The following is a 24239-nucleotide window of genomic DNA, read 5'->3' on the forward strand; positions in this document are numbered from 1 at the left end:
TTGTGCCCTTTATATTTCCTCTTATATTCCATGTGTGTTTATGCCTCCTGTCAGTCTCAGTCTATCTAAACTAAGCAGTAATGATTTCTTCAATCTTTCCTCTCAGATCATATCCTCAAGGCCTCCAAACTTGTGCTGCTCACCTCAGATCATTCTCCATCTGTCCCACAACCTTCCTGAGTCGTTTTGCACAAAGCAGAACCCATAAATGAAGACTCAAAATGTGAATTTGATTTCACAGATAGAGAAGTGATCATCGAAGCCCCATGAAAAGCAGCAGTGCTGATTTCACAGAATGTCAAGAACCAGGCTGACCAACCTAACTTAAATAGTGAAGAGTTCAGATCATATCAGATAGAAACTCCCAACAGAGCCCTAAGAACTTTGCCTAATGTAAATTAACATTGTGCTAATAAAGCAATTTATTCAGTGAAATAATTTTGATTTATAGCAAAGAGCTGGCTCACAATTATTTTTGCCACCATTAATGCTTACAACCATTTGGAAACAGTAGATAGGCCACATGAACTAAATCCCAGATGAGAGAAATTTGGAAAAAGTGTTCAAAATTACAAGGATCTTACCTTTATTATGGCAGTGTCCTTCAAACTATTCAAAGAAATGCTGCATGTTCGAATGCCATTATGAGCTCCATTTCTGGGTTTAACACCAAGTCTGTTTCAAATTGCCTGGGTGTGAAATGGAAATATATGTGTCAGTTCATGTGAAATTTTCTTTAACTTTAAAAAAATACAGTTTAAATCAGTCTTTGAAGAGTGCAGGGACTCTTTATTTGCTTTAAGTGGGTTTAAGGTTTTCTTGTCATATCCTAGATTGGTAATAGTCTTCCACTGTTAGGTAAACTACAGAGGAAGAGAGCCCTTAATCCCTTTCAAGTCTTTGCATTCTCTTCCAGATAGTGACACTGCAAAAAAAGACAAAAGGGCAAAAATAACATTTTTTGACAGTGCTCAGAGAGTTGATAACAGCTGTACTTTTGTGCATCATTACTCCTCAGGAGTTACAGCAAAGGCTGTAACTTCAGCTGCAGAACCCTTGGTGCCGCGGAATGTACAGAGAGTTGTGCTGTGAGTTCCTCACCACACAGCAGCAACTTTGAGGTGCTTTTGATACATGGATACATTGCACCTGTGGCATGGAAGATGTCATTTCTGTAATATTGGAATCAGGGAGCAAAGTGTGGTCATTGGCCCAAGGGATGCAGAATGTCTATAAAAGTGTTGAATATCTCTACCAAGAAAAATAACTAATTTCCTCTTCTTGAAGTGTTGTATTCATGTGTAGGTGATAAGTAGAGCAGGAGAACTGGGTGAAATGGGTCCCTTTTGTGATGGAATTCTGACCTTCTGTTGTGCAAACTGTACCTGGTTTTACAGAAGATAAATAGCTACCCCTGAACATGGGCATTTACCAGTATTTATTACTTATGGCTCTTTGTATTCATTTTTTTCTCTCTAGCCAAGTGTTTCCTGTGCATTTTCCCAGAACAGGCTACAATGCTTGATCCCTGCCCTGAGGAGCTTGCTATCTGATCTGTAATTACTAAGAAATGGCTAAGTCTGGCAATTACTAATTTTATTCAAGAGGCACTGTATCGTCTCCAAAGGTCTTCACAAAGGGAGGCAACAGAGATTGGAAAATGTCTAATCCTGAACCATTAAGTATTTAATTCCTGTAGTGAACTTGTGTATGTTGCAATAAGACAAAGTGATTTCTTTATAAATTTGGCATTTAATCTTTTATGAATTTTTTTTTTCATGGTTAGGGAATACCTTACCCATCATTTGAAAGAGTTAGACATGCTGTGTTCGCCAGCACATATGTCAGCAATACACAATTTCTCTTATTGTAAGCTTCAGAGAACAAAATGAGAGAAGCAGAGGTGTCTGGCTCCAGACACCTCACAGTGATCCCTTAACTAAACAATAAAGCACCTCTGCCCTTCACTGCACCACAGCAAAGTCCATGACACTGTTGGGTTTGCAAAGACCTGTTGAAATACCCATGGCATTTGCCAAACTATATTACAGTGGGGGAAAAAAAAATCAGGTTTTTTTAAGTCAACCTCACCCTTTTGTGGATGCTCTGGCTAAAGAAACACAGAATGTGTGGTCACATCTCAATCTTTTCTAAGTCACCTGCTTTTGAAAACAGCAATTGTACATGGGCTTAAAGACATTTATTTTTTTGCAATAAAAAGAAAATTCTTATTTCAAATCTACGGTCTAACTCTTCAAACAAATGCAGGAATATGCTGAAGTATGAGAACAAAACCATAGCAGTATAGCCAAACACAGATGGCTAAAATTTGCTAAATTATGTTTTACAACAATTGATAATTCCAGAATTTTTAGAGATTGGGTCTCATTGTCTTTCCACTGCTCAAATGTATAAATGTAAGAGACTGCCCATTGCAACAAACAATGTCATTAGGAAAGACTAAGAAAACAGTAATTTATTTGGGTGTGAATGAGAACAAAGGAACATCATTCTCTGCAAGTAAACTCTGTTTTGTTTAAATAATGAAGTCACACACTGCCTCTTCTCTCTTTCTCTCTTCTTTCTTACTGGTTTTGTTTTCCTTACATCTAAATACAAAGACATGTAAAATTAGTCAAAGTCTTGATTGCCATGGGTGGAAAATTTTAAACAAAGATGTGGGACACTGTAGTACAAAGGAAAGAATGACAGTCACACAGAAAAGAGGCATCACAGATGGAGGAATTTCAAGGAAAAAGTTAAAACCTGACAGAGGATTTCTTCATGACAAGAACTTGAAGTCAACTAGATTTTAGCAATATTGCAATTTGTGAAGTGAAAAAATAGTACCAGTCTGGACACAAGCAAGGTGGAAACTGATAACTAGAGAAGCATTAAGCAAATTACAAGATTCCACCTTTTATAACATGAAGCTTGGCCAGTGCAGTCATGAGCAATTTATTAATCCCATATGCAATGTATATTGATTTCTCACTTTGTTTTACTTAATCTGACAATAAATTAATGTATCTCATACAACTGGAACAGACTAGGGTCTCACTACTAATTGTCCATATAAATTTGCTTGTTTAAAAAATAGAGAAAGTTTATCTCCATTGTATGTATAGGGAACTTGGGAACAGAAAGTTGAAATATGATCTTAAATTGCAGAAAAAGGTCCAGCAGAAGCTTAGGTGATCTAATGCAGATATTTGATATCTAATTAGATATTTGATCTAATTTTGGTGTAGCAGTATACTACTCTTGTTATGCTTACACAGCTTTTGACTGCAGCACAAGCCAATCTTTTGTGATTTATGATAGAAGCCACCCATAAAACTTCAGTCATCTAAAAATCAGACATTTATTATAAGCTTATTATCAATGAAGAGGGAGATTAACATGTCCCAAGTTTTAGTCAGTTCAATCTAAATCATCATAAGCTTGTACTTCAGCAACTGAGTCCCCTACCTTTTGATGCCTTAAATTAGTTTTCTCCCCTCCCCTACGAATTTCACTGATCTTTTCCAAGTGTTTTCCTGTGCAAACTGTCTTTGTTTCTGGTGGCAAGGTTTCCAACACTGTCATTCTCCATACTGAGTAGCTGAATGAGATTTGGGGGAGAGAGCTGATCTATGAGTGCTGCTGTATTTTTCCTCTTGCCCTAACACAGCCTCTATCAAGTGGCCATATCAAAGAGGCTTTTCTGACCTTGGTTCCTGTCTTTTCCACATTAAAAAAGCCTCTTCAGCTTTCAGCAAGATGAAAGGAAGACTGTGTTGTGTTCTGCAAAGTGTGAGTTAAATAATTCAATAACCAACAATGCCTGACCCTTGACATCTCTGACTTCAGTGTCTTGATGACACCACATTGTCGTGGGTTGACAGCCTTTATCCCAATATCGTGTGTTGTGTCTGGCAGCTGTGCCTTTTCTCTCTCTTCCCCCCCCCCCGGCCGTCTTGCTGCGGCGGGGCGGGGAAGAGAGGGGGGAGTGTTTGACCAGGCTTTTTTGCTTTTGGCTTTTGCTGCTTGGCTTGGCTAGCCGCTTTGCTTGCTTGCTTTCTGCTTTTTTGTGCTGTTTTTTTTTCCTTTTCTCTTGCTCCCTCTTTCTTACCCTCCCCTGAAGATACTGGACCAGCTCCGGACGTGACCTGAAGACGTCCAGGACATCCGAAGCTTGCAGAGAAGCGCCGCGCCCTCTCAACACACAGTCTGTTTTTTCTGTTTTCTTTTCTTTTCTTGTGTTGGGGAGTGTTCTTTTGTTACTTGTAAATAAATAGGTTTTGTTTTCCACTTTGCTCCTCCGAGAAATTCCTTCCCGAACCCGGTGTTGGGGGAGGGGTGGTTGGAGGTTTGTTTTGTTTTTGGGGGGCTCCCTTTTGGAGATTTCCCCTAATTTGTCCTAAACCAGGACACACATGAATTCTCAAATGTAAAAGACTTCATTCCCAGTTCAATCACAGTTTTTTCAGGTGTTAAATACAAGGAAACTCTCCAATAATTTATTTTAATTTGAAGCTACATTTGGGAAATATCACTGCTTTCCTCTGCAGCCCAGTTCCTATCCCATGGACATTCCTTCCTTGGCCACTACCAAAGCATGTGAGGCAAAGCCAGGCTCTCTTCTAAGAGATATATTGAACACCTACACTTATATCTGGGCATTTAGCCCATCAAATGTCTTAGCAATTTATGCATCAGACTTCTAGATGTAAGAAGAAATATTCTTTGGTCAAAAGGCAGAAGTCCAAAACATAAAGCCTATGGAAGAAAAAAGGAGAAATATGTCTGTGAGTGTGGTGCTCTGAGGACATAGCTCACTATGTATTTTTAATTCTCAGTCCTATTTCCTTCAAATGTCAGTGGAATTTCACTGAATGTAGCTCTTGAATGTGTCTAGGCATCTACTTTCCTACACAGACACATAATTCCCTTTTAGTGCTGTAAGTAAATAAAATTTTGCAATACAGGGTTTGGTGCCTGCCTGCTCTTCAATCTAACAGCTTGTGATGACCTGTTCTTTACAGGTGCTGCACCTTTCCTTGGAAGTATTAATTTCTTTGGTTTTCGCAGTGTCCCCATGAAAGACAAAATACATTGGGCAAACACAAAATTAATGGAATCCTTTCAGTGGACTGCAGTGGTGCATTGATAAGGTATATCTGATAGAGGCAGGGTATTTGCTGGGCAGGCTTTCCATTTCATTAAACATTGGTGCCTTAAGAGCAGACAAAAAGAGAAGCACTTCTAGCACAGCAACCTAAGGAAGGCAGAGTGATGTCATGGCATGTTTGTGTCCAGTCTCTGCAAGGCAGACAGGCAGGAGTCTTACTGTGCATGAGAAGTAAATATCCAGCTCTCCTCTTGCCAATCAGAGCAGTCAGGCAGATGTTCACACAGAGGAGCCAGAGTCTCTGAGGATGGGAGTGGAGTGCTGCAGCTGTAAAACAGGGTCACTGAGAGTAGTACCTGGACAAAACTTCTGCTATTTAAAACTGTTAAAAAAAAAAAAAAAAAAAAAATTGAAAGGGACCTGAAAGATTGCCTTGTTCCAACCCCCTGCCATGGGCAGAGATGCCTTCAACAAGACCAAAAGCTTTGGATGCTTCCAGGGATGGGTCATTCATGATTTCTCTGGGAAACAAGTTTAATTTATTCATTAATAAGTTTGTGATATAATTACCAGAGGAAGTCAGTGAGGCATTATATGAACATGTCTAATGTACACAATTTTTTATATTCATATATATAGATATATATATACATAATTACAATCATTTTCTCAAATATCTGTTTTTAAGACAACACAATTAAGCTCCTGATTAGCAAACCTGACAACACTTCTCCTTTCATATACTTTGTAGAAGCTGCCTCTAAACAGCATTGCATTTTAAATAATAAACAGTAACTTTCCCCTTGACTAGCTAAAACATCAATTTTTACACATTCTATTTTAAGCAAGTGGACATATGCAATTCACACTTTTTTAATAGCTTAGGATTTTGTCTCAGAAGTGTTATGCAAAGATTGCTCTGTGACAGATCATCTGTATTTATGGTATAAATTAGTGAGAGTGTTACATTAGCTGTTGTAATTATACCTTTGAAAAAGAAAATTGTTGCAGATAAAATTAGGTACATTGTAAAAAATTGGTATAAATTCTTGATACAGTTGCATATTGCTAGGGATCCAAAAGCTTACACTTTTTTATTTTTTCAGCAAGGAACTTTTTGAAATAGAAAGCAGGGATTTAGGGGGTGTTTTAAAATTATGCATGCTATTAAAAATAATTTAAGGTAGTTATATTCTTTACTTTTGGAGTGGTCAGGCACTGGCACAGGTTGCCCAGAGAAGTTGTGGGTGCCACATCCCTGGAAGGTCTCAAGGCCAGCTGGATGTGTCCTTGAGCAATCTGGTCTGGTGGAAGTTGCCCCTGGTCATGGCAGGAGGTTAGAAATAGATGATCTTTAAGGTCCCTTCCAACCCAATCCATTCTATGATACTATAATTATTCTATATTTGCTCAAACCTCATAAATTTTTTCATGGACCAAATGATGCTACTATTGAGAGAGAAATCTTGATTGTATTAACTTCTCCAAGATGCTATGGGCTGTATGCTATTGCACAGAATTGTAATTTACTCTGAGAGTAAGTTTGTTCATTTTGTTGTAGCTACTCAAATACTAACCGGGATATGTTGTGTGAGCTGCACTCTGCCATTAGTTGATAATTTAGCTTTTACTGTGAGACTTCTGTTAGGGCTGGGTATAGAACAGCTTAAAATCCTAAGTAGCTATTGAGACTTTGAAGGAGTGTCTTGTACTTCCAGGATATAATCCAAAAGGAGAAGAAGAAAATAAAAATATTTGATGAGCACAGCAGTGATCTCATTTATCATCACGGGCATTTTTCCATTTCATGTATTGAGGAAACTCCAAAACTTCTTTTGCTTTACTTTTTTTTTTTCTTCTTTCCCTCCCCTGCCCCAAGAATAAACATAAAATAAAATATTCTGTGGGTATCACTATGGAGTTTTTTTCTCACTCTTGACCAGGTCTGCAACTGAAACAAGTTTGAGGGCAGAGCCAACTCTGGAAAGTCCTGAGTGGAGCTGCATTTTGTTAATAGCAATGTGTTGGGCTTATCCCCAGTAGCATTTACAGGCTGATCCAAGGATCAGGGAGACGTTTTGTACCAAGTTTCTGTTGACTGGCTGCCTCAGGTTCATTAAACTCTGCAAGAGAAGAAAAATGCAGTTGAAGCTCAGGTAGATTTTCAAAGGTTTTTTTTTTTTTTTTTTTTTACATACTAAACCCTGTTTTTCTTGAAAAACTCTCTCCCTTTCACTCTTCTGTACAGAAATCTGAAATGAAAACGATTATTTGCCCTATAGTATTTTCTATTACAAAAATTAAACACTTTTTTTTTACTTATCTGTATTATGGCCTCTATTTTTATCAAAGCCTTTAATAATCAGATTTGAGTTTAACAATTTTTGCATTATTCTCTGCAAATATCTTTTCATCTCTCAGACTGTACCTGTGCCATCTTTAAGGGGCCTGCTGGCAGAAATGTGTAGGCATCTTGCTGAAATTTTGTGGAATAGCAGTGAAGGTGCTAAACACTGTTCTGCAAAAACAAATAAAAAGAACATATCAACGTGCCTGTGTGATTAACCACATTTTAAAGCACATTTTAAAGAATCTACAAGAAAATGCTAGTAAGCTATTTCTGTTCTGTATCAAGAATTAATTATAGGTACATTAGATATTAACTTTAGTTCCTGTGGCTGGAATTATTATGCAACAAATGTCATTAAATGTATATATCTCTATCTGTATCTATCTATATATATATAAATGCATAGATATAGATATAGATATAGATATAGATATAGATATAGATATAGATATATATGCATTTGAAATCATGTCAAGATCTTCAGAAAATCTGAATAACATTAGGATACCTCCACAAAAAGTCCTTTCCTGAGCTGTAAATCTTGGCTGCAATCTTCTTTTTCTAAAAACTTCAAACATTTTAAATGTACAGTTCAACAATATGTTTCTTTAAACACACTTGATGAGGACTCAGCATATCTGTTACACATTGTTCAAATGCACCTGAAGAATAAGAAATGCAGATGACAGCATTTCAGACCTACTAGCAGCTGAAAAGTTGTTTAACTTAATGTCTGAGCATTAAGTCCTGATTCCATTGAAGCTAATAACAAAATCCTATTGGCATTAGGAAAGCCAATTTCTACCTTAGTGTGAATTCTCCATAAATAAAAATGCATTTTGATGCCTATTTCTTAGCTTTCTCTACATCTTATATATAGTAATTAGATCTTACATACTGTAAAATAGATCTGGAAGATTTGACTGTTTTTCCTTTGAAACAAAAGGTCTGCAAAACATTGGTTATGTTCAAAACATGAGACATTTTGAGGGACTTGAGGGAACACACACACTGCCTTCCTGGAGGAGGGCCTTTTAGACTAATTTGAGAGGGAGCCAAGTGTGTTGGAAGAGGGATTCCCCAGGGTACTCTTGAACCTGCTCAAGTGTGTATTTCCCTATGTAGACCCTACAGTACTGTGTCTGATCAGTCTCATACATCCCCTTTTTTGTTGCACAGACACAACAGAGAATAAAGGGGACAGGCAATTACACTCAAACACCATGATGTGAATCCCCTCCATGATACCAAACACTGAGGAATATTGTCTATTTGTAATTGCCTGAGCCAGAAAACTAAACTCATATACCTTCATGTCATGATTACACTGAAATGCTTTGTAATATCATACGCAAAATTCCACTTCCCAGTGGAATTCCACAAAAAATTCCACAGTTTAATAATGCTGTCTTAAAAATATTTGATTAAAAATAAAATATGGTGTTTCTACTGTTTTGCTGAATTTGCCAATGCAGCAACATCTGTTGAAGCTGAGTAAAGCCAGAACTGGAGCTCTATAGAACAGAGATGTAAAGTATTCTGACTACTTTTAATAAGTTTCCATCTCAGAAACATGCTGCCCAGGAGGTACTGCTAATCAGGATTTCCTCTGGGAATTTAGAAAATAGGGCTGCTATTACTAAAGAAACAGATTTTTTCTGACAGTGTGTCCTGAGGGGAGATCAAGGCTACATTTTCTCTTTTCTCAGAAATTTTCTGTCTGATTTGAAGATAGCACAGGAAAGTTTGCAGGGAGAGAAAACAAAAAGGCATGTGAATAGACATGGATGCTGTCATGGAAAAAGCCTGTGGCAGAAATTGGTACATACCCTGGTGGGTACCTTTACTTTGCTTGATTTTGTATCAGTGAAATGCTAATGTCAATATTCCCTTAGGATTACTTTGAAAAGCAACACTAGAAATCTCAGCTTGAAATTTTTATACCTGTTTTTAAGGATTTCACATGAAAATGCAGAATTAGAAAAGGTCTATAATGTTCACAATAAATTAGTTTCCAGTAATTGTAGAGTTTCTTATTAATAATTGCCATTAATCAGCATATGCATTTTTGTAACACTTGTGATCAATAATCTATTCAAAATGCATGCTAACAGTGGTCAATAGAACTCTTAATTAGGTTTTGCTCACTAACAGTCATGAACTGAATTGCATAATCTGTTTTCCCCTCTTATCCTTGAATAATCCCTGTTTCTAGTAACTGTGATGAGCTTTGCTGCTACTGAATGTGTTTTGATAGCTGCAGCTAGAAATGATGTTGGAAAGTGGAGGAGGCAGAGTTAATGCACTAATGCAGGCTGGAGAACATGGAGATGAGTACACTGGCAAGTGAGATCAGATTTGAGGATGACAGGAAAAGACTGGGATGTACACAGCTTGTGACTGGGACTATCCAAGTATTTTTTGTTTGCTATTGACAAATAATAAGCTGAAAAAAGCTGGTTCATATTGCAGATCTGGCACTACTTAAAGCAAATAGTGTACTGCTGGGAGGCTGTACTTGACATTTTTTTGCTTTTTATTTCTCTGAAGCATTGTAAGATGCCAGGAAATTTACTGAAAGCTAACAGATAAGCTTCTCTTGCAAGTCACAGGATATTCTTCACTTCCACCAAAGATTGCATGTAAATAGGGTTACTGAGATGTCCAAGGATTTTTTTTAATTGGTAATTGTTCCACTTTGTGTCACTATAACAAAAAGCCATTTTCAAGTTGCTGTCTATTTTCTGGGATCTGTCATGACATTTATCTAAAAAAAAATTCCCAAAAGAAACCCACAAAAGCCTAACACACCAAATAACCAAACAAAACATGAAATTTAAAATTAGGATTTAAATACAAGAGGTTATGCTGTTGCCTGATAGTCCCAGGAAAGAAAAAAGAGGAAAGAAAAGTGTCCTCTATCCTTCTAAATCAATCCACTCAAGGAGTTCCCTGATTCACCATGAACTAAAAATCTGCTTCCGCCCATAAGTGACTGTTCTAATAATGTTGTCTGAGTTTGGGAAACATGTTTATTCCCTTTAAGCCCCATTCTCCAGTCCAAAACCTGTTCTTTGTGAGAGCATGTTCTTACCAGCAAACCTGGATTGGCTCCACAGCCACCCAGCTGTCATCGTTTGGGACATCCACATTGCCCCCCTCACATCCCAGGCTTCTGCAGTGAGGTAAAATTCTCTCCAGCTGGTTTGACTTCAAGGCATCCAGGATGTTTTTGATAGGAATTCCATCTATACTGTTGTAGGCACTTCTGTGAGCAGTCATCTCTAGGTTCTGGGCAGGTCTGACGTTCACAGGGCTGGCCAATGCTCCTGTGTTAAAAACAGCCAAATTCCATTCTTTGTCTTGTTCTTACCTTGAATCCTTACTAAAATTTTGACAAATGTCTTCAAAGGGAGAATGTCACTTTCCTTGTCTTTTCTTTAATATTATATAGATATCTATTTCGCCCTTCATGTCCTAGCCTTATTTTGGAAAGTTTTATAATTTAAGAGGAAAAATGGGGTGATGGAATAGAGTCATACATGCAGATTATTATAAGGATCAGACTCCTGAGTTTGAGAACAAGAAAAATGAGGCACTTGATGGCTTCCTCTCAAAAGTTATTAAAACCATTATGAGCAAGCATATTGTATATATCACTTGCAGAGACAAATATAAATATGTTTGTTTTAAAACGGGTTTTGCTTGAATTTGGCTAAAGATTTTTGAAGAGTGATATTTAAAAGAAGTAATTTGAAAATAGAGGAGCCAATATGTTTCTTTAAAAGCAGAAAATGTTCTGATTTTCATTTAATATGTCGATTATGCAGATGGGTTAATTTAAAAAGACAATTTGTCGAAGTTCTCGACATCTGGGCTGGAAATGAAAGGGGAAGAGAATTTCAGGAAAAGAAATGAAGACTAATATTTGGGCTGCTGTAGTGGGATTTTTGGTAGCTATATGCCATATCTGCAGGACAGTTATTATCTGAAAAAAAAAGCAGTTAAAATAAAAATCCTTGACATTTCAAGTGCATGGAAAATGTGGAAAGCGTATTCTGGGGGTTGGATTCAGAAGAAGTGATAGCACATAAATCCATCCTGAAAGAGTATCTTGGCTCTCAATCAAAATCAAAGAATGGCTTGGGTTGAAAAGGACCTTAAAGCTCCTTTGGTTCCATCTAGTCCAATTAAAGATTATCTATCATTAAAAGAGTGGCCCCGTGCTTACAGTCCAGGTATAGGCAGCAGGAGTTACAGGTATGTTATTCAGGTTTGCAGCTCTCCAGCAGCATTTTGTGCTGCTTTCCTTCATGCTTCCAGAACATGCTCTGCTCTCCAGCAGCATTTTGTGCTGCTTTCCTTCATGCTTCCAGAACATGCTCTGCTCTGGCTCACCAGCGGCCACTTGCTGATAGGCTGAGGCTTTTTTGCATTACAAGGAGCTCAAAGCTAAGTGCCATGATTTGAGATTTGTCATTGTATCTGTCTCTCAGACCTAACCCCGCTAATAACACAGTCCACAAATGTGAGTTTTAAAAACTGAGGTCAATTAAGAAAGCTACATTTTAAGTGGATTTTTTGTTGTTTTATTCCCAGTGAGACACTGTTGAATTGAAGCAAATTGCTTGCAGAGAAATCCTACCAAAGCAGAATTACAGTACTGCTCACTTTTAAATTTCACAGCAAAGTAGCACTTAAGGCTTATTGCAGTGCATTAGATTTAAAACCAATTAAGTACAATGCTAAATCAGTGTAAACCACATTTCTGAATTTATCTACAACATAATGAATAACATCTGCATCTGCAAAGAAAAGATTTACACTGAGCAGCAAAACAAAATGTGTTGACAATTTGAGCAGTTTTCATTCCCCTATGTCGTATGTCTTCATTATTTGGTAAATCTTCACTACAATCCTTTGTTTTTAGACCAGTAGAAGGGGAGAACACCCAGATGGCAACACATTGAGGTAGAATCTTCCTCAGTTCATTTCCTCTTCTCAGCAAAGGTGCATCTTATTTGCCTCAGGAGCTTTTCCAATTTGAAATCTATTCAGGATTGGACAAGGATCACCATTCTTCCTTCAGGTGTGTTGGAGGATCAAGGGGTGTCTTCTGACCTCCAATGGACATTTGTAGAACTGCCCTCTCCAGAAAACAGGATTTCAGTACAGCCAGCCCACTCCATTCCCCTCCCTGGGTGATAACTGGCAGAATGTACAAAAAAGGGAGTCAAAATTCTCCAGTGCTCTTTAAGGGACCAAATAATATCTTCCACAGAAATGAGTTTATTGCTAAGTCTGCCTGAAGTTTCCTGTGTGACCTTTGACAAATAACTTATATACTTCTCTGGACACAGCTTGCACAAATCTGTTTTGCAGGCTTGACTGTTAAAACTTGCTTTCTTCTTACTCTCCACTCTTAAAAGGAAGTAGGAATATTGGTCTATTTTACCTTCTTGGCTTGTAATGTTTTTACCTTGAAGCATCTCCTAATTGCAGACATACAGCAGTTGAATCAAAGGAAGGAAGTTTGGTCTGGATTTCTTAGCCCTGTGATGCAGGAGATATTATTTCATGTTTTTGACATTTTATTAATGTCCTGATGCCTAAAGAGCTACCCGGAACAGAGGCTAGACAGAGTTATAGGAATAAAGTAGGTATTTATTAAAAGGCTTTCAAAGGATACACCTCGGGCAGTACAAGAGCCCAGCCAAGACTACACCCAAGATGGACCCCAGATAGACACAAGTTGGATGTATGGCCACAAGTTTTCACATTTTTTTAAGTTTTGGTCCATTTATATATTGGGATCAATTGCCCAATTACAACTTCAGGTAATGAAGTCCCATCCTCCCAGTTTGCTCTCCTCAATTTGCTGTTGTTTGCACTTTTTGGGTCTGAAGCTGCAATGGTGTCCTTGGTTCTTGAGCTGGAAAAGGATTGTTTTGTCTAATGAAACTGTGAAGAGAACTTGCTTACACTTTACATGAAGTTCAGAGTAACACACTAAGGCAGTACAGAATCTGAAAAATATGAAAGCTAAAACATAACGTGTCAGTCCTGACAATCCCACTGTTTGTTGGTAGTGGACATATTGTAATACACAGCAAACCATCAAGAGCTCCCACTGCTGCTGCACTTCAGCTTTCTGCAACATGTTGCTTTGGGTAAAAGAGCAATTTTTCTATTTTTCTGCCTTTTAATTTTTAGTGTCTTTAATTTTAGAGAACATAGGAGAGCTGTTTTTACTTGTGAGAGCTTTGGTGAGGGAGAACTGTTGTCCACAGCGAGTTTACTAGAAAGAAAGTAATCATAAGGCTGTATTTTAAGGATTAGCCTTTTGTGTTCATAAAGCTGAGTCCCAATCTCAAAGAGGATTTTGGTTAATAGTGCCCTTATTTCTTTTCCAAATTGAATCCTGCTCCCATTGTTATGGGCCTGCAAATCCTCTCATGCTTCTCAAAAATACAGTTCTTGCTGGTGATAATTAAGCTGCATGAAGATTGACAAAAATTGATGTGGAATTATATTGTCGAGCTGGAGTCCTTCATCCATGATACCTTTACACCTGGAATTTCTAATCTTCAGGGCTTGGATGTTGCTCAGACTTCACAGTGGGAGTTTGTGTTGTCTTGGCATGAAACAGAAGATGTAAAGTCAACAGAGCCTTCATTTAGTAGTCTATTCATCCTGGATTGTGTCTTGTACTGAAAATACATAACCTAATAAAAACAATGATTATGGCACACCTGAAACCTCAGGGGGTTTCCAAATGTGTAGGGTAAGGGGCAGCATGGTGGGGGGGTTGGGGTGGAGGGGAAGATTAACAGAACTGCAAAGCCAAACAATGCAAGCAGCAGAAATGGAATTTAAACCCCCCATAAAAGAGTGTGTTACCCTACAGCCTGGCAATGGTGCTAGTGCTGCAAGGAATGCTCTGTTCTACTCTTGAGTGGTGGGAGATGGGGCTTTCAACATTAATCTACAATACCCAGCTGGACAGATACCCTTATGTTGTCTACAAAATCCATTTCTGATCACTTTGGGTGCCTTCAGAGGGAATGGCTCTGCAGCTTCCAGAGCTGCAGCTGCTATTTCTGCCCCATGCCATGTTGTGCTGCACAAATGTAACAGGATATTCACTTATCCCATCTGATACTGAATGGAATAGCCCAACCTCCCTAAACCAAACCAATATGGACCAGCCATGAACCAGCCTAAGAGAAGAAAGTTCAACCTATACCAGCATAACCTTTGCTCTTGTTCTCAGATATCTCAGCAGCTCACTGATATTAAGGAATTTATCCTGCAGAATATGAGGGAGTTTAACTCAATTTCACTAGTGAAAAAAATGAGACAAGGTTTCAGAATAAATGCTAACACTTTTGTCTATGTTGAAGTAACATTCCTCCAAAAAGTCAACTTATTATTTTCCTCTGCTGGAAAATCTGTCATAAGTATTCTGACTGACATGGCTGAAAAGTGAACATTAGTGACCTCAATCTCAATGTTTAGACCGATTTATGCCAGAGTACACAAAATACCTGCCTGAGACCACTGGCTTTGATAATAGTTCTCAAGGGTACCCGTGCTCGCCTGGAACTGAAGCAAGGTGTCAGGAATGTATTTTGTGGCATCTAAAATGGCACTGAATGCCATAATTTGGCAAACAGTTTCTGTCTGTGGTTTCCTAATTGAGAAACCTCCCCGAGGAAGAAAATTAGGAAAATTATACTCAACAAGCTAAGCAACAAAATTTATAAATGAAACTCACAAGACACTTTTCTCACTCGACTCTGCCATAGGAAGAAAAGCAGCCTCCCTTTTGAAGGTGCTGCCTCAAGTGTTAACCCTGCTATGGTGGTTTGTGAAATCTTGTTTGCAAAATACACAAAGGCTTTCATGAAAATCTTATACCTTGTGCTTCTCCTCTGCAAATGGGCAGCCAGGCCATTGGCAAAAAAAAAGCTCATTTTTTCTCCACCCAGGAGGGTCCCCTGAGGCCTGTGAACAGGCCTGGGTCTCTCTGCTAATCCATTTTAAGTTTTATTGATTCTTCCTTAGGTTCGAATGGGGACCAGGAATTTACTTTTTCTAGTGACTTTTCTTGAATTACATTGTGTTTTATACCTCTGGGGCTTAAGAATTGCTTCATTTACCAATATCAGGTAATTGCTACTGCAGCAATTTGGTACCATAGAAATTAGCAGCTGGAAGGTATTGATGTCTTGATAAAAGGTTGTTATTTGTGTTAATTTTCCTCCCTCATTTTCATTTTTGGCCAGCCAAACTTGGTATCATTTGCCATTGTTAATGATTATGTTACCTGAAGCTGTTACAAAAGTCCATGCCAAGTGCATCCCAATGAATTGAGGAGTAATGTAGTTTTAATTTTAACTCCAATTATTTCCAGGAAGATTAATTGTTGGGGGCAAATCCTTGCATGGGGCCAAAAGGGAGTTATAAATCATTCAGTTAGATTATCAGATAATTTTCAAGCTCCTGTGGGTTTCAGAGAATGGACAAGAATAGCTTAAACCTGTCTCTTTCACAAAAAAAACTAGTAGCTTTTGATAAATTAGAATCTGTCTTTTTCCTCTCTCCAGTGATCTCTCTGGATGTGGGTGAAATGTCCACTAGTACTAATTTGATTGCAAGTGGAACCCTCTGCTGCCTGCAAGTAATTCACATTTTTCAGAACCAGATAATGGCAATAGCGAAAGTGTCTCCTTGCTATCAGGTCATTTTATTTTTAAGTCAATGACAATGGAACTATTATGTACCAGCTGATGAGAGTTTAATTTGTTTAAGTATAGAAGAGGATTTATTAGCAGTAATATGTTAGTATTACTGTGGCCCTCTACTCATAGCTCTTACATATGCATTAGACAATTTCACCCAATCTAAGAAAATGTAAACTAATCTAGCTGGATGCATAAGTATGGACCTCATTTTCCTTTCATGGAGACAAGAGATAATTAGAAGACACTTACCAGACCTAAAGCAGAGTAACTTAGCAGAGAATCAGATCTCATATCTTTTGTGTAATCTGAATATTTCATTATATGATCATGATTCCAAGCATAATTTGGGTCATGAAAAATGACTATTTGCATCCATGAAATTGAGCTCTCCCCCTTTAGCAGGGCATGCATCTGTATCAGCTGCTAGACAGCAGCACTGCAGAGCATCTGTGCCTCAGCCCCTCCCTGGTACGGCACAAACGGCTCATTTTCCCTCACCTGAATGGATATGAGCTAGAAAGAACCCAGAAAAACCTAGAAAAGTCAGGCTGGGGCTGTGGTCAGTTCCTTCCAGGTGTTGTGGGCTGCTCCTCCCTCCTCCCTGTCCCTCTGTCCCAGGGTGGGCTTTTCCCTGGGCTGCAGTTCAGGGAGAACTTGCTCCAGATGGGACCAGGCTGTGTCCAGGTCAGGAACAGGTTGAATGCTTTTGCAGTGGTGAAAACCTGTTGTCTCTTCTTGTTTGTGCAAGGGGTATTTTGAAGGTTTAGCTTGTTTTTTATCCCCTGTCTAAAATTTTATGTCTAGGACTTGAGTTCCTCTAACCTTTCCTGAGAGATTCTTTTTTTTGGTTTGGTGGGTTGGTTTGTGTTTTTTGGTTTTTTTTGGGTTTTGGGGGTTTTGTTTTGTTTTGTTTTGTTTGTGGTTTGGTTTGGTTTGGTTTTTTAAAAGTATGAAGGATAAGTGGGAAAATGGAGATCTGTGAGCACAGAAAGGTTTGAAAGGAAATTCTGGGCAGGTGAACAGTTCTAAATGTCATAGAAGTACTGAAAAAAAGGTACAAACTACTACAGAATTGTGTGGATCCATGAGCTTTGATATTTTATGTCACCTGGATCTTGCTAAGTTCCACTTGTTTGAAATTTCATGGACTTTTGTAGGTGAAAGCCAAGTTTGACACAATATTGTGAAACTCATGGTCATTTTTTATTTCAGTCCTCAATTAAGAAATTCTGAGAAGTTATAGCAATCACTAAAGCATATATATGCATTTATATAGCCATAATAAACTGATCTTATGCAACAGTACATAAACATAGACTTTTCTTTATGAGCATTTTATCCTATGCTTTTCACCTCAAAACCAAGATTTGTTTCAGTTGTTGAAAACCAGGTTCTGTTGGAACTGTTTTTGTTGAAAATGAGCCCTAGAGAGGCTACTGAGAAATTCCTGAGGCTGTTCTGTCTCTCAACCACAGATGGCTGCTGCAGAATTTGTGGCCACTTTGTGATATAATTTACTGTACACCAAAGGTGCTGAATTTACATTTATTCTTGCAAAAATGAGATCAGAATCTTTATCCAAATCCTCTTGTCAACCAATATTTTAGCCTTTTCAAAGACGCTTTTGAAGTTACATTGTCGTGTCTATTCAGTAAATAAAAGAGAAATTCTTTATTCTGTGTTGTCATTTCTGGCTTTCACACAAAAGTAATTTAAAAGAAAGGAATGAAAACAAGTAGTGTCTTGCCAGGCTGCATTCTTAATCCTTTTTTTGGTCATACAATGGATTTTAAAGAAAAACATACTTATTCTGATGGAAAAAAGAGAAAAATTACTGAGTTATTTTTCTAGGTTTTCAAACTTTTGAATACTTTTGAATATCCGAACATTTACAAGATGCATAAAAATCCATAAAATCAATTATTTCTGTAGAAATCATGAATTTGAAAAGTAAATTGTATGATGCAGCATAGTAAGGTTCTAGTTTTGATTTTCATTTAAAAGGTTCGAGTGAGAAAGCAATACAGTTTAGTACAACATGGGTCTAATGATTTATTTTCAGAGGATAATTTGTTTTCCAGTTAAGCAAACAAGTGGATCTAAATAAATAGTTCTCTCTCCTCCAAATCATCGTGATAATGATTTAAATGATCTTCATTTAAATGTGTTCTCAGTTATAGTTAAGTATGGATGAATAACTGCGTGAGAATCCCAATATGATACTTTTTATGGAAAGGCCAATATGCCATATTCATTTGAGAGCCAGCTTTTCTTGTTCTTTTTGCCTTTGCCAATGATTTCCTTATTCTGTCATGTAACCTTTGAAGTATTCCATTTCCAGTAGAGAGAGTAAAATTTGTACCTTTTAGAGATAAAATTAACAACAAAAACATTATTCAAGAGTAGTCAAAGAGATTTTTTTGGAAGCTGGGCCTCATATCCTCATATTCACACTGAAGTCTTTGACTGAGAAGGTGTCCTTTGCATTTAATCATTATTATTTATTTAAGTCCTTAAATATTAAGCATTTTGGACATGAATGTGTGGATGTGTGGCTTCTACTCCCCCTCACAGTCACCAAGCACAGGTCTCCCTTCTTTTTGAAAGGAATCAAATGACAATAAATTTTAAAATGTAATGTATCTTTTGTCTATAATGAGGCATTACAGACCAGTTCAAACAAGTCCACGGGCAGCAAAGACAAATTTTTTTGAGAACTTCAAAGCTTTTAATTGTTGAGGAACATGTTAGAAAAAAAAATGCTTTGCATACAGCTCCCTTTTCTTAAAGCAGACTGGCCAGAGAAAAATAATAGTTCTGATACACAAAGTATGATACAGTTCCCTGAGTGATGGTGACAGTTGGTAGCTCTTTGGGAAAACCAAGCCTATAACCTCCAAATCCAGGTTCAATTTCTTTTTCTTTCAATATGTTAATATAAACTCCAGGGTAGATCATAATTTCTCAAACTTCAATTTTATTTCCTTTGCTTCCCAATTTGAAACCACACCTAGCCACCTAAAATACAACAACAACAGCAAAGTCTTAAATTGACTTATTTTAGTTATAAAAGTCTGTGGATCATTTTTTGCACTTCATTCATTCACATTCACATTTTTTAGATATTAAATAAGAAAAAGGGATCTGAGCTGTTAGTACTTGATGTGGGCTTTTCCTTTCTGTATGTATATACACGTTCACATATATATGTGGACCACTCTTTGCTGTCAGGGCTCCATGAATAAAACCATGTCAGAACTGAAGAAGTTGTAACCCTTGAGATCTCCCATCGTGAATATTTCTCTGAATTGCTGCAATGAAACATGCTGCCTAAAGATGTGAATTTGTTTTTAAATGTCTATTCTATTCTAAAGAGCACTGAAACAGGTAAAAATAAATCAGCTTAAGGGTTTCATTCAGGTCCTTTGGATGTCTCAATGCAGATGACAGATGTGTCACAGCTGACACAAAAGCTTGGCCTGAATTCTTGAATTCTGATTTTGTGTGTTATGCATTGTGTCAGTTGGACAGTATTAGTTTTGTCTTAACTCCAGCATTCATTTTTTGCCTTTTTTTGTCTCTCCTGGGCTGTTTCAGGGTCAGTCTTGGGTCAAGGTTGGTATTTTTTCCAAGAATGAGTCACAAATAAGTGCAACTGGCAGAAATTTTATTGCTGCCTCTTGGTGAAATGCAGTCTGCAAATTCCAGTGTGACAAAGTGCATAGGGGTAGAATAAAAAGTTCAGAGCTCTCTGTTTGGGATAGGATTCTTTGTCTTGATTTATATATTCATAATCCTCTTTGGAACTGGGTGAAGTGTGGCATATGTCTAATAGGGGAAGATAGAATATGAAAGCTTTTTAAAGGGATTAAAATGATGCACTAAAATGCCAGGAATTGCCACCAGCATAACTCATATTTGCAAGCATTAGAATTTCACACTCAAGTTCATATTTCCTTGTGGTGAAGGGAGTCATCCCTGATCCTGCTCAGGAAACTCTGATACATGTTTAGGACATCACTGAGCCATGATAGGAAGGAAATGGTTGAGAAGCAATATTGTGTGAGCCAATTGGAAAGTCCAGATTTCAAAAGCACCGAGCCTCTGTATGAATATTTTTGGCCAATAAAAAGAGCATCTTTGTTTGAGTACTTCTGCTTCATTAGTTTTAACATGCATTTGCTCCAAGTCATATCAATGTTTGTAATCATTTTAACCTGGTACAAATGAGGTGTACATCAAGGTGAGAGTTAAATATTGGAAGGATGCATGATTTTCTTTTGAAAATATACTGCTTAGATCTTTCTTCCTGAGAGGCTTTAAATACTTAAGTAATGATGTTTACATAATTTTCTTTGGAAAACAAACACATGAACAGAGCAGACTTTTAATCTTCCCCCCCTGCCTCCCCCCCATACACTGCTCTTGATGCTGAATGAAATAATTCTGCTTTCTCATTAGTAAGATGATACTTTTAAGCTATCCTCTTACCAATGCTTCTGAGTTTTCATTTATCCTCTTTATGAACATTTAATCCTAAATTTAAAATAACAACAAACCGTGAAGTTAATGGACATCATAGAAAACCTGTGCTTTTCCAAAATCCATCTATTTTGCATGATAGAGTGTGTCATAGGTCCTATGATTTGAAGCAGGCAAATTCAAATTGTTATGCCTCTGGCTTCAATTTCATTTTTTTCAGTTCATTTCCATTCCATAAATCTCCTACTTGTTTTCTTCCTAAATTCTGGTTTGTTTGGTTTGTCCATTATCTTTTTTTCCTTTTTTCTCCTTAGAGGATAAAAGACAAAGTATGGAGACAAGAGGAAGCAGGATGCAATATGAAGATTCCTTTTCAGTACAATTTAGATCTTTAGACAGCTCCTAGTTACCAGCAAGAGTAAAATGTGTTAATGAGCATTCCATGTGTAGACTGGGAGGTTTAAACTGATTTAAAAATAACTAATAGAGACTAGACACAAACAGAGCATTTGGATTTGATTCGTTGGAACGGGCAGAAAGAGTCCATTATCATATATGCATATATACCAAAAGCAAAATTGGGCAGGTTGTTTTGTGGGCAATTTCTCTGTGGAAGTTGTCTGCTGGCTTGTCTCACCAAGTAGGAACAACATTTTGTTTTTTCTTTCTGGTCTGTGCTGTTCTAATCTCACCATGCAGCTAAGATCAGTGATGGAATTTGAAGTCTAGCCTGTTCATGAAGATTAATTAGAAAAAGGGACAAATTCAACCTTGAGGTTTGTCCAGATCTTCAAAATATAAGAAACTTCCAGGCAGTGACTTAAAAATTAGCTGTACAATATCAGTCTGTGAGTGGTGGTTAATCAGCTTTATTAATTCCACTATGTGTTCACTGATTCAAGAAAAAAACCCAGCTGACCAAACTTTCATGACTGCTTTGTGTTGTGCATATGTGTGGCACAGAGAGAAATGCAAAGCAACAGAGTTGCCTCAGGGAGCGGGGAGCAACCAAGGTGTGGTTCTTGTGTAAAGAATCCTGGAGTAAATTTTGGCCTTCATCTGTGGCACCAGAAGGATATAGTCTTCCTTGAGCCTTTCCCAGTGTCCTGCAGCTGTCTTTAAAAGCCACTGAATTTAGTCCAGTGGATTGATCTTAGCAGTGTCCAAGGTCTATTTAGAAACTGGAAGTCAGGCCAGTAAATCTCACCCTGAGTTCTGCACCATGCTCACATTCAGATACCGTGAAAGCTAAAATCTCAGCATGGAAAATACATATTTATTCCTTTTACTTCAGAAAGTGACTTTGAACTGTGAATGGTTTCAGGAGGCACAGGGAATATTTCTCTGCTCTGAAGGGTCCTGACCCCCAAGGAGATGCTAACTTTGATCCTCATTCATGGAGAAAGCTTCCAAGACTCCAATATAGACTAGAATCCAGAAGAGTGTGAAATAGATTATAGAAAGTAGTGTAGTATGCCACTTGAGTGAGAAATTTAGGTTTTGAGATTTTTAGTATGTTGTAGATGAGAACAAGATGCAGGGCATAGGGAGCTGTCCCAAGCTCCTTCTTCTTTCTTCTTCCTTCTTCTTCATGGGTTTGGGCAATGTTCTGTAATTAGATAAAAACTCCACATTACAGGCTTCGAGAGATCAGCTATTGAGTTAAAAGAGAAAATAATCTAGATATAATTTCTTAATTAGATAGTTTAGTCTTAAAAGACCTTGTAACAAGAAATTGTTAGTCAATTTGCAGTGCTTTTCCAACGCGCTGAACCTAGTGTAGACAGCATGCAAAACTTGTAATAAGATAATAATAAACAAAAAGCTAAAGACCAAAAAGTCCTGTACTTCTCCTTCTCCTGACATAAAACCACTCCAAGAAAGTTTCCCCTGACAAAAGAACCCCCAAAGAGCCCAAGATAAAGCCCAGAAATCAAGAAACTAATAAGCAGCTTTTACATTGTGTGAAACACAAACCAACAGAATGTCTGAAGGCCCTGGGGTCCCCAGCACCTTCCTATGGAGCACATGGACCTGTTGGAGTGAATCCAGAGGAGGTCCATGGATACAATTAGGGGGAGAGAGCAACTCCTTTGGGGAAAGGCTAAGAGAATTGGGATTGCTCAGCTAGAAAGAGAAGACTTTGGCGTAACCAGGTCGTGGCATTTCAGTAGCTAAAGGAGCCTACAAGAAAGATGGGGAGAGGCTACAAGGAAAAGGGGGAATGGCTTCAAACTGAAATAAAAGAGTTTTAGTTATGATAATAGGATTAAATCCTTTATTTCAGGGAATTAAGGCACTGCAATAAATTTCCCAGGGAAGTTGTGGATCCCACCCCTGGAGTTGTTCAAGACCAGGTTGGATGGGGCTCTGAGCAACTTGGTCTAGTGGAACGTGTTCCTGTATACAGCAGGGGAGTTTCAAATATAAGATATTTAAGGTCCTTTCCAATCCAAGGAAACCATTGCCTAATTCTATTATTCTGATTCTATATGGGAATAACAACAAGTAGAGCCAAGAAATACTTTCATGAGAAATACTTCTTAGCTTTTGGGAAAAGCTTTCAGGATCTTAATTTATATTTTTAAATTCCTTTAGAAAAAAATGCGTGGAAAAAATAAGCCAAATTATCCAAGCTATAATAAATACCCACATGTTGCTTGAAGACAAAAGGAATAAGGAATTAAGAAGAAAGGAAAATTACTGCACTTTCTTTCCTCCAAACAAACAAACAATAAATAAATAAATACTATGCTTTAAACAACATTTATATTGGTAGTTCTTCTTAAAAGCTAAAACATTCAGCTTTAGGGATAGCATATGGATTTGTGACTGGAAATTCATAGCAAGAACATGACCTTTTTGTATCTATTGTGTTTGATGTTTTTATCATCTTTAAACATAGTTCATAGAAGCAACACAACAGGAGATTTCTGTGGAATCTCTAAGAGTATTTGTCAAGGAACTTAAATAATATCTATTATCATTTGAATTTTAGCTCATGAATTTCAAACTTAAATAACCTTATTCTAGGAAGTATTTTGCTTGCTTATTTTAGTTATAAAAATAAGCCTAGGAAGGAACTCAACACTTTGTCAAATTCCTACTTCTTCCCTAGGGCAGGATGAACATTATGAGTGCTATTCCTGACAGATGTTGTCTAACTTGTTCTTTGAGATGTGTAAGGAGAGCTCCACAATAACCTCAGGGAGTTTGTTTCAGCATTTTATACTTCATCTTAAAAGATTTCCCCATGTATATTCCTGAATCACTCCTTCTTCAATTTAATCTCAGATTTTTTATTTGCCATAGGCACATAAACAAGAATTTTTCTTCCTTCTGTAGCAGCAGACATTTTGAGAGTGCATACAGAGCCTCTATTCAGTCTTTCCCTTAAGTTGAACAGCTCCAGCTATTTCAGTCTTTCCTTTTTGGGAATGATTAATAGTCCTTTGCTCCCTCAAACTAATTCACACCTAGCTTGAAAAGGGAGGTTCAAAGTGGAAAACCTACCTCAGCTGAGAGCTACTAACATATTATTAGTGGG

Source organism: Ammospiza caudacuta, chromosome 1, assembly GCF_027887145.1.
Source record: "Ammospiza caudacuta isolate bAmmCau1 chromosome 1, bAmmCau1.pri, whole genome shotgun sequence".
In the NCBI taxonomy this organism is placed as follows: Eukaryota; Metazoa; Chordata; class Aves; order Passeriformes; family Passerellidae; genus Ammospiza; species Ammospiza caudacuta.